Below are 9,616 nucleotides of genomic sequence, written 5' to 3'. Positions count from 1 at the left end.
GTGAGATAATTCCTCATCAGATGTGAAGTCTCTGATGCACTCTCAACAAATTCCAAAGGATCTATCAAACTCTTTCCAAAAGGAACCGAATGTCTCAGAAAAACAAAAACAACAACAAAACAATTATCTCTTTCACAGAACACTCTTTTGTTTAAATCAGTCACGATAATGCAAGAAAAACAGCAGAAAGAAAAACCTTTCAAGGTCACATGGAATAACTGAAATTCGAAGCTCTTACAAATGAGTAAAAGATTGTGAAAAAATGTAAAGGCTAGGAAAAATAAGAAATAGAATGATCTCCAATGAATGTATATTTTCCTTTGGAGAAAAAAATTAATATAAAGCAAAACCTTGAATAATTTTTAAAAACAGAAAAAAAAGTTTTCCACATTAATGGAATAGCTCAGCTGATCACCGATGTCTTTAACAAACATTCCATATGTAGAATTTCAGAAAGCAATGAGTCTGCTAGGTGTGCTATTGGGTTCTAACAGTTCTACTGTCCGCTTAGACACATTGTACATATAATGAAAGCTAATATTAAGTACATATAAAGTTATAAATATAGGAGATAATAGAAAAAACTAGATTTTAGCATGTGCAAGATTTTGTAAACCTTAAAATTTGTCCACCTTAAATGTGCAGGATAAGTCCTAAAGTCTATTAAAGTACAGTCTTTTTATTTCTAATTTGACACAAAAGGAAATTTCACATGGTAATAGTGTTTGCTTGATGTAGCATTTAAATCAATGCTACTTTTTGCCAAAATCATTATCTAAACTTTTTGTAAGCAGAAAAGTTATAACATTAGATAAGTCTAGAGAAGAATTTCCTTCCAAAAAAGGAAATACCCACATCATTGGTAACTGAAACAATTACAGGAAAATCAGAAAGGACTTGTTTGGTAGAGCACATGGGTAAAGAATTAAGAAAACCTCAAAAGCATACTTTGTATGCTATTTTGTATCACATTGAACCCAATTTTATCTTCCTATAAAATAAGTTAACTTGCCGGGAGCTGGTGGCTCGCTCAGATCTGAAGATCGCAGTTCAAAACCAGCGTGGCCTGCAAAGTCCATGAGACTCTTTCTCCAATAAACCATGGTGCTGTGGCTTAAATGGTAGAGTGATGGCCTTGAGCTGAAAGCTGAGGGCCGGTGCCCAGGCCCAGAGTTCAAACCCCACGACCGACCAAGTAAAATAAAATAAAATAAAAGTTAATTTCTAAAAATGCAAAAAGGAATGAGCATATGAAAAAGCATTTCTGTTAGTGTTATCTATTCTTATATAACTTTAACTTCGGTCAAATGAAAGCAATTTTTTTGCAGATAATAATGTTGAAAATTTCAATAAAAATTTACAAAAAGCTAGGAAACACTTGGGGATCCACAACAAACACAAGTACAACATGCCCAAATATTAGTTCATATAACTAATAGAGAAATTATTTCTCTGATTGCTTAACTGTGTATACAAGTAGATATGATCATCTGCATGGCATACACACACAAACTACCCAAGAATGGTGTAAAAATTTGCCTTACCAATTAAGCTGCATCCTGTTGTACTGGTCTGGTGATGGTGCACAGGCTCCTTGATTGACTTGGCATGAACAAGTTCTTAGAAGACTAATTGGATGTGACTAGAGATGAATAAAATGTGGAAATCATGGATGTTAAACCCGATGCCTTCCTGGCCATTTTGATGCATGCCTGGCCAGAACTACAACTGCAATAAAGTGTTAGGGTCCTGAGGAGCTGCAATGGGAGGATTTTCTATTCTTCATAGAATGGACAAAGCAAGGATTACCATGCAGTACATAGGAAGCTCATAGTAGGTAATAAGATGAAGATTCTTATAAGAAGCACTTCTATCCATACATAAAAGAACAACATAATTGAAGACATGATGGAGAAGAGTAAAGAGAAATCATACCACTTGCGAAGGAATCCAATCTATGAGATAAAGCCCAAGAAAGAGGTCAGATAAAAGAGGTAGAATCATCCCCAGATGTCCATTGCTTAGAAGATTGAGAAGCTCAAGAGGTCAGCTTCCTCAGAGCTCAGAATCAGACTGCTAAGACCTAAATCATACAATATCCTAAAAAGAATTTTTTCAGAAAGATAATAAATTTATTGACGTAACACACACACACACACACACACACACACACACACACACACACACACACACACACATATATATATATACAGAGAGATTATCTTTTTGTGTTTTGTTGTTAGAAATCCTCTTCTATGTTTCACTTGATCATCACTCCTGACCTTTATTCCCAGTTAGGCATCAGTTAGGTGTACATTTGGTAGGTAATATAACTGAACATGGACCAGGTAAGAACCGTAGTGACACTCATACAACAAAATATCTTATGAAAAAGGCAATGGGTCTCATATCGGGCACATTGATAGTAAGCTTTCTTTTAGAACAAGGAAATATCTTAAGGAAACACATTGTAAACATCCACAACCCAACGACAAGTGACCCTTTAAAATAGTGACACATTCTTCAGACAATATTTTCAGACTTCAAGAAGAAAAGGAAGGAGAAAAGAAGAAAAGAAAGAAAGAAGAATGGGAATGATGTAAGGAGAGAGGGAAAGAAGAGGGATAGAGAGAAAACCATAAAGTGATTATATATAACCACATTAATAAAAATATGGGGATAAAAATGTGCAATCACTTATAAAGGCTAGAACTTTCCTACAAAGGGCCCATCTGGGCTAGTGCTTAGTGGTAAAACCATCTGCCATAACCGTATATAGAGAAAGAGTAGCTAGGCAGAACGACCAGAGTCACAAGTGATCAAAATGGTAAAAGGTGACAGGCATGATCCAGGAAGACATGAGAAATGCCCCTCCAGCCCTATCACAGTTTGATTCTACTGGAGGTAGCCATGGGAAGTACAGAACAAACTTGAACTTGCAGAGAAACAAATACTAAAACACAAATGGATGTATATTCAATTTACAGATATTGATTTTACTCTTAGCTAGATGGGAACTTTGCACTGGGTTTTGAGCAAAGATTCAATGAATTTCACACAAAGATTTGAGTAATCACTGCAGCTTCCAGAAGAGTAGAGAGAGGCAAAGGTGAAGTACAGCAACTGTGAGGCTTCATCACAGTGATTTGTGTATGCAAAATGGTGGCTCAGGCCAGAATGAGGACAGGTAAGAAGATCAGACATTTTTAAAGGCAGACCCAGTCTCATTTCCAAATGTGTGATGCAAAGGAAAAATATCACTTCTGACTTCACATACTTAAAATGTAGAAAAATAAAATATTATCAGTGAGTTTGAGTGGATGGTGTGTGGAGTAGGTGTGAGAGTTTCACCTCACGCATGTATAATATGAAATAATTATTAGATACTTCACTAGAAAAGTTGAATATACAGTTGAAGTTCTAAGTCTTGAGTTTTAGGAGACATAACTGTACTAGGGATTGTGTTTCTTACTCATGAATTCCTAAGATATTTTTGCATAAATACACTCATTACTATAATGAAGAGGTAGAAGAGGATTGTGAATGAGATTTTTGTCTTAAATCAACATTATCACAATAGAGGTGAAAGAAAGAAATAAAAAAGGCCAGGAAAGCAAAGCTGAAAAGTAATCCTTAGAGAACGTATATCAAGGAGAAGATTTTTTTTGTCAGTTGTGGGGCTTGAACTCTGGGCTTGGGTGCTGTCCCTGTGTTCTTCAGCTCAAGGCCAGTGCTCTACCACTTGAGCTACAGTACCACTTCCAAGGAGGAAAATTCTTAAGTATATGATTCTGAAAGCTAATGCAAAATGAAAGGTAATGTAAAATGTGTGATGAGTCAGACAGGTTTAGAAAAGGTAGAACTATTGACAACAAAAATGGCATTCTTTGCTAGAGTGAGGCTAAATACATGATCAGCATGGTTTAAGGACAGACCATGGAATTTCAAAGCTGTATTAATAACTAATACTTATAGATATTTGCTGCCTAGGGAAACTAAAGGGCAGAATGTTTGTTGATAAGAAAAATAGGATCAAGGCAAGAAAAAGTCTTATGTTTTTAAATGTGAGGAATTTTTCATTATATTTTTGCTGACTTACAGTGTATTTTATTCAACATATCACAGAGATTTTTTTTTAATTTTTTTTTTGGTCGGTCGTGGGGCTTGAACTCTTGGCCTGGGCACTGTCCCTCAGCTCTTCAGCTCAAGGTGAGCGCTCTACCACTTGAGCTACAGTGCCACTTCCAGTTTTCTGGTGGTTTTATTGGAGATAGGAGTCTCACGGTCTCTCCTGCCCGGGCTGGCTTTGAACCACAATCCTCTGATCTCAGCCTCCTGAGTGGCTAGGATTACAGGAGTGAGCCACCAGCGCCCGGCCATATCACAGAGATTTAATGTTAATGAAAATGCCTTTGTGTTTTTGCCATAATCATACTTTTAAAAAATGTGAAATATCAATCATTATTTTATAAAACAGAAATATAGAAGATTTTACCCTAGCCATAATTATAGGTTCTAATTTCAACTGACAGGACATTTGAGGGCTACTGGCACCCCATTTAGTATTCTAGGATTTATCAATGATTAGATAAGAGAGATGATACAATCAATATATTTGACTGTATTTGGAGGTAGAAGTCTGAAATTTCTTCAAATAGTCTTCAGTGGTAGGAGAAAAAGTTCCAGGTTCCAGGTTAGGAAAATGAAGTGTGGAGTTCAGAGAAAAATGGGATGGATATTAACTAGCTGAAAGTGCTAAGATATGAAATCACCATTAACATGAATACAATTTCCTCTTAAAGTCCATGTTTTACATTTATTGTTCAGCAATGAATTTGTGTTGTTTCATTCTTGTTGTTTTTAAATTTATCTTTATTGTCAAGGTGATGTACAGAGGGGTTACAGTTACATCAGCTGTATATCTGGATTTGATAGGGCATGATTTTACTGTTTGAGTTAAAGAAAGCAAGAGAGCGCAGGAGAATTGATAGTGTGTCTTTGACCATAAACTAAAACTGGAAAAAGGAAAGGGCATTAGAAGATAACTGAGAACTTAACAAATATCAAGCTTGATGATTTTATTGAGGTTATTGATTGTTGAGGCTTGGGTTACCTAAGTAATTACAAATATAGCAAGACAGCTGATATAATCATAGTTTTCCAAAGGACATTCTTTAAAAATTGAAGCATTACTTTTAATCTTTACTCCTAGTGCCTTTTGGAAGAATTACCATTGAGATAAATTTCACAATATCATTCAGATATAAAGTGCCTCCATGCTCAACTGCATGAAGTCTAGTGTGGTTTAGTGTGAAGTCTCAAGAAGTCTAGTGTGACTCTAACCTCTTTTTATTCATTTATAATATAATGTAACTAATTTCATTGTATGTATTCCAATATCTCAGTTGATTCAGAAACCTTACATGGTAAAAGTAAAGCCAAGTATTTTAATCTTTCCTTAAAGTGAATTGTTAAAACAAAACACACAAAAGAAAGATGAATAAAAAGAAAATGAAAAGGCTGAGTTATTCTTTCCGTTACAGTCACATAATTGTTTAGCTTCATCAAAAAGAATACCAATATCATGACTGAAATACAGTTTTCTTTCCAAGAAAGATATGGAACACATTGTTAGAAGAAGAAAAGACCTAAGCAAAATCCTTGCCGAACTGATTTTCCCACTTATGCAAGGAGTTAAAAAAACATAAAAACAAAAGCCTTGTTGTATCTTTGTGAAATATTAGGCAGAAGGATGAAGTTAAACAAGCCCAGCTGTACCAATGTCATCACATATTTCCATAAAAACGGCAAGCATATATACCTATAAAAAGGTATTTTGAACTCTACACACATAGTGACTATAAAATATCAGAATTTTAAGATAATATTTTAGCAGGATTTTAAAGATTATATCCCCAGTCCAATAGCATGACACAAAATTTATAATTCTGTAGAACAATGTTACTTTCATATCATTTAAATGAAAATAAAACCATAATAAACTGTTAAATCATAAACTTCATCTGTGGGATAATTCACTGATAATACTTACATGAAATTACTTACGGCAAGTTTTCTATGTCATTGGTAATTTTTGTTTTTGTCTGTTGTAGGGCTTGAACTCTGGCCTTGAACCTCAGCAGTTCAGCTCAAGGTGAGCACTCTACCACTTGAGCCACAGCACCACTTCTGGCTTTCTGGGGTTAAATTGGAGATAAGAGTAGCTAGCTTCAGTTTTCTGCATGTGGGTAGCCACTTCTGCAAAGCACCATTTGTTGAAAAGCTTGCTTTTCTTTTGTCCTGTACTTTTGGCTCTCATCAAATATGAAGTGGTTATAGGTCTATGGATTTATTTTTGGGTCTTCTTTTCAGTTCCATTGGTCCACAAGCATATTCTTGTCATGCAACATAGGCTGCATGTTTTCCCTCATTTATGGTAACTAGAGTATGCCTATAAATCTACAAGTAAACATACTAAATAATAAAAGACAAAAGAAATTACACTTGGTCATGATAAAGTATACAGCACTCTAAATATTCCTTCAGTGAAACGAAAGGAAGATATTCTTATGCTATGTGCCTTTGATGTTTATCAAAACAATCCAAGAATGGAAATGAGTTATTTTTGGTGTTATTTTGCTTTTTTTGTTTGTTTTCTCCTTTGTCGCTGTTTTTGTTTTCTGTTACTTCTGTCTTGTATGTAAGTTTTTTTCTGTTTGGGGGAGGGTAAGAGTAAGCACACAAAGTATGTACAAATACAGCAGTGATATTCACTAGACACTATGCTGAAACATACAACTTATGGGGAAGTGGAGGGAAAAACTGGGAGAAAACATGGGAAGAGGTGACACTGTTCCAAAAGAAATGTGCTCATTTTCTGACTTAAGTAACTTTAATTCTTCTGTAAATAAACTTTTACAATAACAATAAAATATATATTTAAAAAAGAAACGTCAGAGACTCAGAAAAAAGTATAAAAAGCACGTTTAATGATAAAGGCAAGAAGAGGAGCTGGGGAAAGGGAGAGTGGTGGGTGCCTAGTATCAAGTTACAACATATGAGCATGTGAAAATGTCATAATGAATCCTATCAGTAAAATTATAGAGAAAAATAATAAAGTTAGAGGCATTGGGGATAGAAAAATCGAATTGAGACTATAATCAACATACACTGTATGTAGGTAATTATGTAGGAAAATATTGAAATGAAATCCATTATGTTCTATAATTAAAATATGCTAATATGATGAGATGAAAAACTATTACAAAATAAATAATGATGCATTGTATTCTAAAGCGTATAGTGGAATACAACACTTTAATTTGTTTCCATGAAAAACAATGTGGAGCACTCTAGCTGACAGGTTGCATTCAAATTTCATTTTTACCAAGAAGAAGAAGAAGGAGGAGGAGGAGGAAGAGGAGGAGGAGGAAGAGGAGAAGGAGGAGGAGGAGGAGGGACAACAGGAAGAGGGAGAGGAGAAGGAGGAGGAGGTGGGGGAGGAGGAGGGGGGGAGAGGAGGAGGGGGAGAAGAAGAAGAAGAAGAAGAAGAGGAGGAGGAGGAGGAGGAGGAGGAGGAGGAGGAGGAGGAGGAGGAGGAGGAGGAGGAGGAGGAGGAGGAGGAGGAGGAGGAGGAGGAGGAGGAGGAGGAGGAGAAGAAGAGGAAGAAGAGGAAGAAAGGATAAAAGCCAACAAAAGCCAAGTGTCAGTCTTACAAAGCTTTCGTTACTCTATTTCTTAACTCATTTCTCCTCAAATATGTAATGATAGCAAAATAAATGTTAGGTAATTTATAGTATTCATTGCAAATTTATAAAATAGATTTCATTGCTGATCATGTGAAGATTGTGTAGACTTGTGTGTGCATGTCTTTGAATTCATTTTTCCTTGTGTGCATATATAATAGAAATGATTTTCTCAAAATTTAGCAAATTATTTTCTCAAAATGAAGTTGGATGTACTATTTAGTCTTTATGCTTAAATAAGCCATTTACTAAGTCAGGGTTTATAAGGTAAAGGGCATGTTGCCCAAAATCAGGTATATGGGAGAGACAAGAAACAAAAAAAATGGGGTTTGGGAAGTCTTGTAATGAACCTTGTTAGACATCAAAGAAATGTCAAAAGATGACAGAAATGTAACTGGAGTTAATGGGTAAAATAAAGTTGCTGTACTTTTACTATAGTTGCTATAATTTACTCTTCAAACCAGGTTCAAATATATACATCTATATTTCAATGACTAGCTGGGTGGATGGCAGATGATATAGAATTTAAGGCCAGCCTTTGTGCTACATAGTGAGACCCGGTCTCTATTTCAAAAAGAAGTGTTAGAAGTATAGCATAGTAGTACAGTATTTATGTGGCATTCTTTTGGCCTATGGTTGGATACCAATAGGAAATAGGTTGGAATAATAGGGAATAAAAGTGAAAATATAAGGTTATCTGTTTTTAATATATATCATAGTTTTATATTGCATTTCATAACTGGAAAGTCTTTAATATTTACATGCAAGAATGCAATATGCTATGGATTGAAAACTATGAGCTTAAGCAACTCTAGTTTCAGTCTCAAGTAGATCCAAAGTTAGATGTCTGTTAAGGACAGAAAAACAGAGAATTTCCACAGGATAAAAGAATGGTTTTAAAAGGAGAAAAAGATAATGTATGAAAAATGAAAAGAAGGCAAAAGTAAAAGACAAAATGCTTCCATAGAAGGGGGGAATAATACTAAGGGAAAGAAACAAATGCTACCTTGAAATCTAACAAAGTACAGGAAAATGGACTGTACATTTTCCTGTGGGTTTTTTTTTTGGTCCAGTGGTGGGGCCTGAACTCTCGCCCTGGGCGCTGTCCCTTAGCTCTTCAGCTCAAGGCTAGTGCTCTACCACTTGAGCCACAGTGCCATTTCCGGCTTTTTTCTTTTTGCTTATGTGGTGCTGAGAAATTGAACCCAGGGCCTCAGGCATGCAAGGCAAGCGCTCTACTACTGAGCCACCTTTCCAGCCCCTTTCCTATGGATTGACACCATGGAAATCAAGAATTTGGAGTGAATAAAGGTAGCAAATGGCAGGAGGGAGGAAGTGGAGGAAATGGACTGAACCACTTCCTTTATATAAAAACTAACTGTGAAGACTTGTACATATGAAACCGCATATTTACAACCAAAAAATGTAACTGGTATGTATTCTGTTCACTTAACTCATCAAGTACAAGCCTAATATAAGCAATATACTGTTTAAGAAATAAAATTCTGCACACTTTTATTATTTATTGAGTTTCCTATTTGCTGAATATTATAATTGAGTATGCCCTAATTTTGGATCCTTATATAATTTCTATTAGGTACTCTTTCATGGAAAAACATAATTACATCAAAATACTTAATGCAATTAAATTCCTTATCTAGGTGAGGTGAATAATATTCAAATCTTGTTATTTTTTGTTCAATATGCCCATTCAATTTGTAGAGCAATATATGGAAATATAGGAGTATCTATGTGTATTCTCATCATTTTATTATTCAAAGTAGTCAGAAAGGTTATTAAAGAGAGAAAAATTCCAATCTAAGGTGTTAATCAATTATATTAAAGATAAATGACTACAAGTGTTTTATTAG

Source organism: Dipodomys spectabilis, unplaced genomic scaffold (genome assembly GCF_019054845.1).
Source record: "Dipodomys spectabilis isolate Male_0828 unplaced genomic scaffold, ASM1905484v1 ptg000409l, whole genome shotgun sequence".
NCBI lineage: Eukaryota > Metazoa > Chordata > Mammalia > Rodentia > Heteromyidae > Dipodomys > Dipodomys spectabilis.
The sequence above is the reverse complement of the archived record's forward strand: the minus strand, read 5'-3'. Positions refer to the sequence as shown.